Source organism: Portunus trituberculatus, chromosome 3 (assembly GCF_017591435.1).
Source record: "Portunus trituberculatus isolate SZX2019 chromosome 3, ASM1759143v1, whole genome shotgun sequence".
Taxonomy (NCBI): domain Eukaryota; kingdom Metazoa; phylum Arthropoda; class Malacostraca; order Decapoda; family Portunidae; genus Portunus; species Portunus trituberculatus.
The window spans coordinates 1,976,326-1,983,098 of record NC_059257.1 but is presented as its reverse complement, the minus strand read 5'-3'; the positions used below and the strand labels follow the sequence as shown (position 1 = coordinate 1,983,098).

Below are 6,773 nucleotides of genomic sequence, written 5' to 3'. Positions count from 1 at the left end.
ATATATATATATATATATATATATATATATATATATATATATATATATATATATATATATATATATATATATATATATATATATATATATATATATATATATATATATATATATATATATATATATATATATATATATATATATATATATATATTTCTTTTCTTTGAATCACCTCTTCCTTCTCTCTATTACGTCCTCCTCCTCCTCCTCCTCCTCCTCCTCCTCCTCCTCCTCTACTACTACTACTACTACTACTACTACTACTACTACTACTACTACTACTACTACTACTACTATTACTACCACTACTACTATTTACTATTACTACTACCTGCTGCTGCTGCTGCTGCTGCTGCACTGCTGCTGCTGCTGCTGCTGCTGCTGCTGCTGCTGCTGCTGCTGCTGCTGCTGCACTGCTGCTGCTGCTGCTGCTACAACTGCTGCTGCTGCTGCTGCTGCTGCTGCTGCTGCTGCTGCTGCTGCAACAACAACTGCTGCTGCTGCTGCTGCAACACACTGCTGCACTGCTGCAACAACTGCTGCTGCTGCAACAACTGCTGCTGCTGCTGCTGCTGCTGCTGCTGCTGCTGCTGCTGCTGCTGCTGCTGCTGCTGCTGCTGCTGCTGCTGCTGCTGCTGCACCACTGCTGCTGCAACACTGCTGCAACTGCTGCACTGCTGCTGCTGCTGCTGCTGCTGCTGCTGCTGCTGCTGCTGCTGCTGCTGCTGCTGCTGCTGCTGCTGCTGCTGCTGCTGCTGCTGCTGCTGCTGCTGCTGCTGCTGCTGCTGCTGCTGCTGCTGCTGCTGCAACTGCTGCTGCTGCTGCTGCTGCTGCTGCTGCTGCTGCTGCTGCTGCTGCTGCTGCTGCTGCTGCTGCTGCTGCTGCTGCTGCTGCTGCTGCTGCTGCTGCTGCTGCTGCTGCTGCTGCTGCTGCTGCTGCTGCTGCTGCTGCTGCTGCTGCTGCTGCTGCTGCTGCTGCTGCTGCTGCTGCTGCTGCTGCTGCTGCAACAACTGCTGCAACTGCAACAACAACTGCACACTGCTGCTGCTGCTGCTGCTGCTGCTGCAACAACTGCTGCTGCTGCTGCTGCTGCAACTGCAACTGCAACTGCTGCTGCTGCTGCTGCTGCTGCTGCTGCTGCTGCTGCTGCTGCTGCTGCTGCTGCTGCTGCTGCTGCTGCTGCTGCTGCTGCTGCTGCTGCTGCAACAACTGCTGCTGCTGCTGCTGCTGCTGCTGCTGCTGCTGCTGCTGCTGCTGCTGCTGCAACACTGCTGCTGCTGCTGCTGCTGCTGCTGCTGCTACTGCTGCTGCTGCTGCTGCTGCTGCTGCTGCTGCTGCTGCTGCTGCTGCTGCTGCTGCTGCACTGCTGCTGCTGCTGCTGCTGCTGCTGCTGCTGCTGCTGCTGCTGCTGCTGCTGCTGCTGCTGCTGCTGCTGCTGCTGCTGCTGCTGCTGCTGCTGCTGCTGCTGCTGCTGCTGCTGCTGCTGCTGCTGCTGCTGCTGCTGCTGCTGCTGCTGCTGCTGCTGCTGCTGCTGCTGCTGCTGCTGCTGCTGCTGCTGCTGCTGCTGCTGCTGCTGCTGCTGCTGCTGCTGCTGCTGCTTACCACTGGTACAGCATAATTAAGTATGGCATATATTTTAATCCATCGGTCAATTCAGTTTCTTTATAGTTTCCCTTTCAAATTTCGATGAGCTTTGTATTGAGAGTTGAAGGGGAGACTAGACTATTTTACCTAACTCCTTCGATGCCACACTATGTTCCAAACCAAATCGACTATTTTGACTATGAAGGAAAAGAGGCAGGAGAATCAGAATTGGAGGAAACATGGAGGAAAGTCTGTGTAGGTGGAGGTAAGTGGAGGTAACTCGTGGAGGGAGATATGGAGGAAAGAAACACATGTAAAGCTATAGAAACCACACGCTAATAAAGAGGTTGACATCATTAAGGTCTAAATTATTACTAGCTAACACCGCAGTCTCTTCCTTAAGGCCCCGGGAACACTGCACTGTCTATAAGGTCGTTGTCACTGTAGAAGCCAATAAGATTTTCAGCCTTCCAGACAGAAATTGTGTTTTATTAAATGATTAGATTTTTAACGGAAAAAAAAAAAAAAATATATATATATATATATATATATATATATATATATATATATATATATTTTATGAATAAATCTAAAAGAGATTGTACCTTCATTTTCTTTGTCCATAGTGAATTTTATATTAGTATGTTGAACATTAAGGTAGTCAAAAAACAACTGTGCCTGATCTTCACTGTGAAACACAATGAAGGTGTCATCAACATATCTGTGATACAATAAGGGTTTGAAACTGGAAGGACAATTCTTGAGCCAAATCTTTTCATGATGACATAAAATATGTTAGCAAAATGGGACCTAAAGGAGAACCCATAGCCACTCCGTCTGTTTGTTTGTACAACTCATTGTTAAAAATAAAGGGGACATCCTTAACACATACTTCTAATAGGGATTTAAACAAGGTTCTTGTCATGTTAAGAAATAAATCTAAATCTTTAAAATTAAGTCTATGCATATGTTAATAGTTTCTGTAAGTGGTATGTTTGTAAGAGGAAGTTATATCAAAACTACACATAAAAAGTTATTGGGTAATTTGGCTTGGTTAAGTGTCTTAGTGAACTCATCTTTTGGCCTTGACTTCTGTTTGCCTGTTTTAAACCTTCTTTTATAGATATTTTCTTTATTATGAGAATATTATAAATCGCTTAAAAAACTATAAATTAGCTGATAACTACCATTTTAACTCTGTCATAGAATGTGTCCGTAACATTGCTCACAAACACTACTATGGTTTTAAATCTCACAAGGTAATTTCCCCCATTTTTAAGAAAGATGACTTCAAACTACTTAAGGACTTAGGAAAAAAGACTGACTTAGTAATTTGCAAACCAGACAAGGGTAATGGCGTGGTGTTACTCAATAAATCTGACTATGTATCAAAGATGCAAAACATTATCAGTGATGGTAATAAATTTGTTAAGCTTAAATATGAAGACATCGTTACAGTAACTACTAAATTAGAAGACAAGATAATAAGACTAGTTAACAAACTAATTCATCTTGGAACCATTTCTAAGGAAGTTGCTACTTCCTTGAAACATACAGGTTCTAGTCCTGCCACACTATATGGACTACCTAAAATACATAAAAAAGATGTCCCCTTACGTCCTATTATGGCTGCCTATAACACTGCACCATTCAAGCTCTCAAAATTTCTAGTTAATATTTTATCTGAATTTACTACCAATGAGTTCACAGTAAAAAATTCTTATGAGTTCACTAAGACACTTAACCAAGCCAAATTACCCAATAACTTTTTTATGTGTAGTTTTGATATAACTTCCCTCTTTACAAACATACCACTTACAGAAACTATTAACATATGCATAGACTTAATTTTTAAAGATTTAGATTTATTTCTTAACATGACAAGAACCTTGTTTAAATCCCTATTAGAAGTATGTGTTAAGGATGTCCCCTTTATTTTTAACAATGAGTTGTACAAACAAACAGACGGAGTGGCTATGGGTTCTCCTTTAGGTCCCATTTTTGCTAACATATTTTTATGTCATCATGAAAAGATTTGGCTCAAGAATTGTCCTTCCAGTTTCAAACCCTTATTGTATCACAGATATGTTGATGACACCTTCATTGTGTTTCACAGTGAAGATCAGGCACAGTTGTTTTTTGACTACCTTAATGTTCAACATACTAATATAAAATTCACTATGGACAAAGAAAATGAAGGTACAATCTCTTTTTTAGATTTATTCATAAAAAGACAAGATAACTCATTATTGTTCTCCATCTATCGCAAGCCAACCTTCTCAGGCTTAGGCACTAGTTTCTTCAGTTACTGTAATATAAAGTATAAACTAAATGCGGTCCGAACTTTGCTTCACAGAGCCTATGAACTGTCATCAACATACACCCTATTTCATGATGAAGTTGTATTTCTAAAGAATTATTTCAAAGACAATGGATACCATACCTACCTTTTGACAAAATTGTAAACAAATTTCTCAATAGTATATACCAACCCAAGTCTAATGTACCTAATGTCAACAAAGAAAAAGTATTTCTTAAATTACCTTATCTAGGATCTGTCTCACGAAACATTGAAGAAACACTAGTCAAACCTCTTACGAAATACTATCCACAAATAAACTTCCAACTAGTCCATAATAACACCTTCAAGATAAACAGTTATTTTAAATTTAAAGACGTTGTTCCGACAACCCTTCGCTCGTCGATCATTTACTGCTTCACTTGCCCAAGCTGCCAGGCTGGGTACCTTGGAAGCTCCACTCGAGCTTTCAAGGTTCGTGTCGCCGAGCATATGGGCCAGTCAAGCAGAACGAGTCGTCCACTACACAACCCTCCCCACTCCTCCATAAGGGAACACTCCCTTAAATGTAAGGTGCAAATAACATTTGATCATTTTAAAATTATTGATTCATGTAGCAGAAGTGACTTAAGAATATTAGAATCTATGTATATTAAAACCAATAAGCCTGCTTTAAATAATATGTTGTCTGCTACACCACTTAACATTCTATAAAAAAAAAAAAAAAAAAAAAAAATTTTCCATACTTTACATTTTTAGCCCTTTTTTATGTTTAACTTTTTAACATTTAATGTGTTTTATAAACTTATGGTTTTTTTTTTTTCAATTATAGAACCACTGATGATGACTTAAGAAAAAGTCGAAACGTTTGGAATAAACATGATGTTCGTTACCTCACTCGTTGTATTGTTTCTCCTGAATCTACGGTTCCCTAAGACCACACCTACATCTGATATATATATATATATATATATATATATATATATATATATATATATATATATATATATATATATATATATATATATATATATATATATATATATATATATATTATATATATATATATATATATATATATATATATATATATATATATATATATATATATATATATATATATATATATATATATATATATATATATATATATATATATATATATATATATATATATATATATATATATATATATATATATATATATATATATATATATATATATATATATATATATATATATATATATATATATATATATATATATATATATATATATATATATATATATATATATATATATATATATATATATATATATATATATATATATATATATATATATATATATATATATATATATATATATATATATATATATATATATATATATATATATATATATATATATATATATATATATATATATATATATATATATATATATATATATATATATATATATATATATATATATATATATATATATATATATATATATATATATATATATATATATATATATATATATATATATATATATATATATATATATATATATATAATATATATATATATATATATATATATATATATATATATATATATATATATATATATATATATATATATATATATATATATATATATATATATATATATATATATATATATATATATATATATATATATATATATATATATATATATATATATATATATATATATATATATATATATATATATATATATATATATATAAGACGTGTAGCGTGTTTTGTGGTGTTGCTTGCCCTGGCTCCTTTCGTAAAGTGGCTTGTACATGTCTGGGGAGGAGAAGAAATAGCTCGGTATAGTGTTTGGTGAGAGTTCTGAGAAGTGGTCGTCGCAGAATGTTCTGGGAGCTATTTTCCAATAGAGTCTTGGCGTGTAGCGGGTTTTGTGGTGTTGCTTGCCCTGGCTCTTTTCGTAAAGTGGCTTATACATGTCTGGGGAGGAGAAGAAATAGCTCCGTATAGTGATGGGATTTAGTGATATTTTAAGAAAAATATTGGAAAGCGATGGGCCATCGAGGTATGAAATTTTAGGCAAAATATCAGTATTATACATCACTTATTTGGTGATGGTGCTTCACTTAATAGTGATGGTGATGGTGATATTTCACGGAAAAGTTTGGATTGTGATGGTGTTCACTGTGTATCACTGGTGTTTATGTTTTGGACTTAGAAAAATTTTGGCTTACCTTGTGTGGAGTAGTAAGGGAGGTCGTCCGGTGTATCGCTATTCCAAATACTACGCGATTGTCCGCCATCACTTTTCTTTATATAGTCTTTTTCTGCGAAGCGCTTCGCAGAAAAAGACTATATAATGAAAAGTGATACACAGTGCAAGGGCAAGGGCAAGAAGTTTGGTTAAGATCATTGATGAATATTAGGAAGAGAGGGGGTGACAGAACAGAACCCTGAGAAACACCACTGTTAATAGATTTAGGAGAAGAGCAGTGGCTGTCTACCACGGTTGCAATAGAACGGTCGGAAAGGAAACTTGAGATGAAGTTACAGAGAGAAGGATAGAAGCCGTAGGAGGGCAGTTTTGAAATCAAATTTTGAAATCGCTCTCTCTCTCTCTCTCTCTCTCTCTCTCTCTCTCTCTCTCTCTCTCTCTCTCTCTGACCAATAGCTTGGCTTCATATATGTGACGTCAAATCAGCTGGGTGGAGGAGCAGAGAAGTGGGAGCCGGGAATCGAGGCGAGCGCGAGGACGGTTTCTCGGGGACAGTGCCGAAAGTTCATTTAATATTATTATTCCATCAGTTTATGATAAAGTAAGTGGATTTGTAAAGTATGTGGATTTGTTCAGTGTCAATCTTTCAAAATCTATGACCAGCGCC

The 6,773-nt window shown here is 36.0% G+C and overlaps 1 pseudogene; it reads right to left on the bottom strand.

The window, feature by feature from the left end:
- Window positions 1–337: 337 nt before the first annotated feature.
- Window positions 338–6,773, bottom strand: part of LOC123508369 — a 13,365-nt pseudogene continuing 6,929 nt past the window's right edge.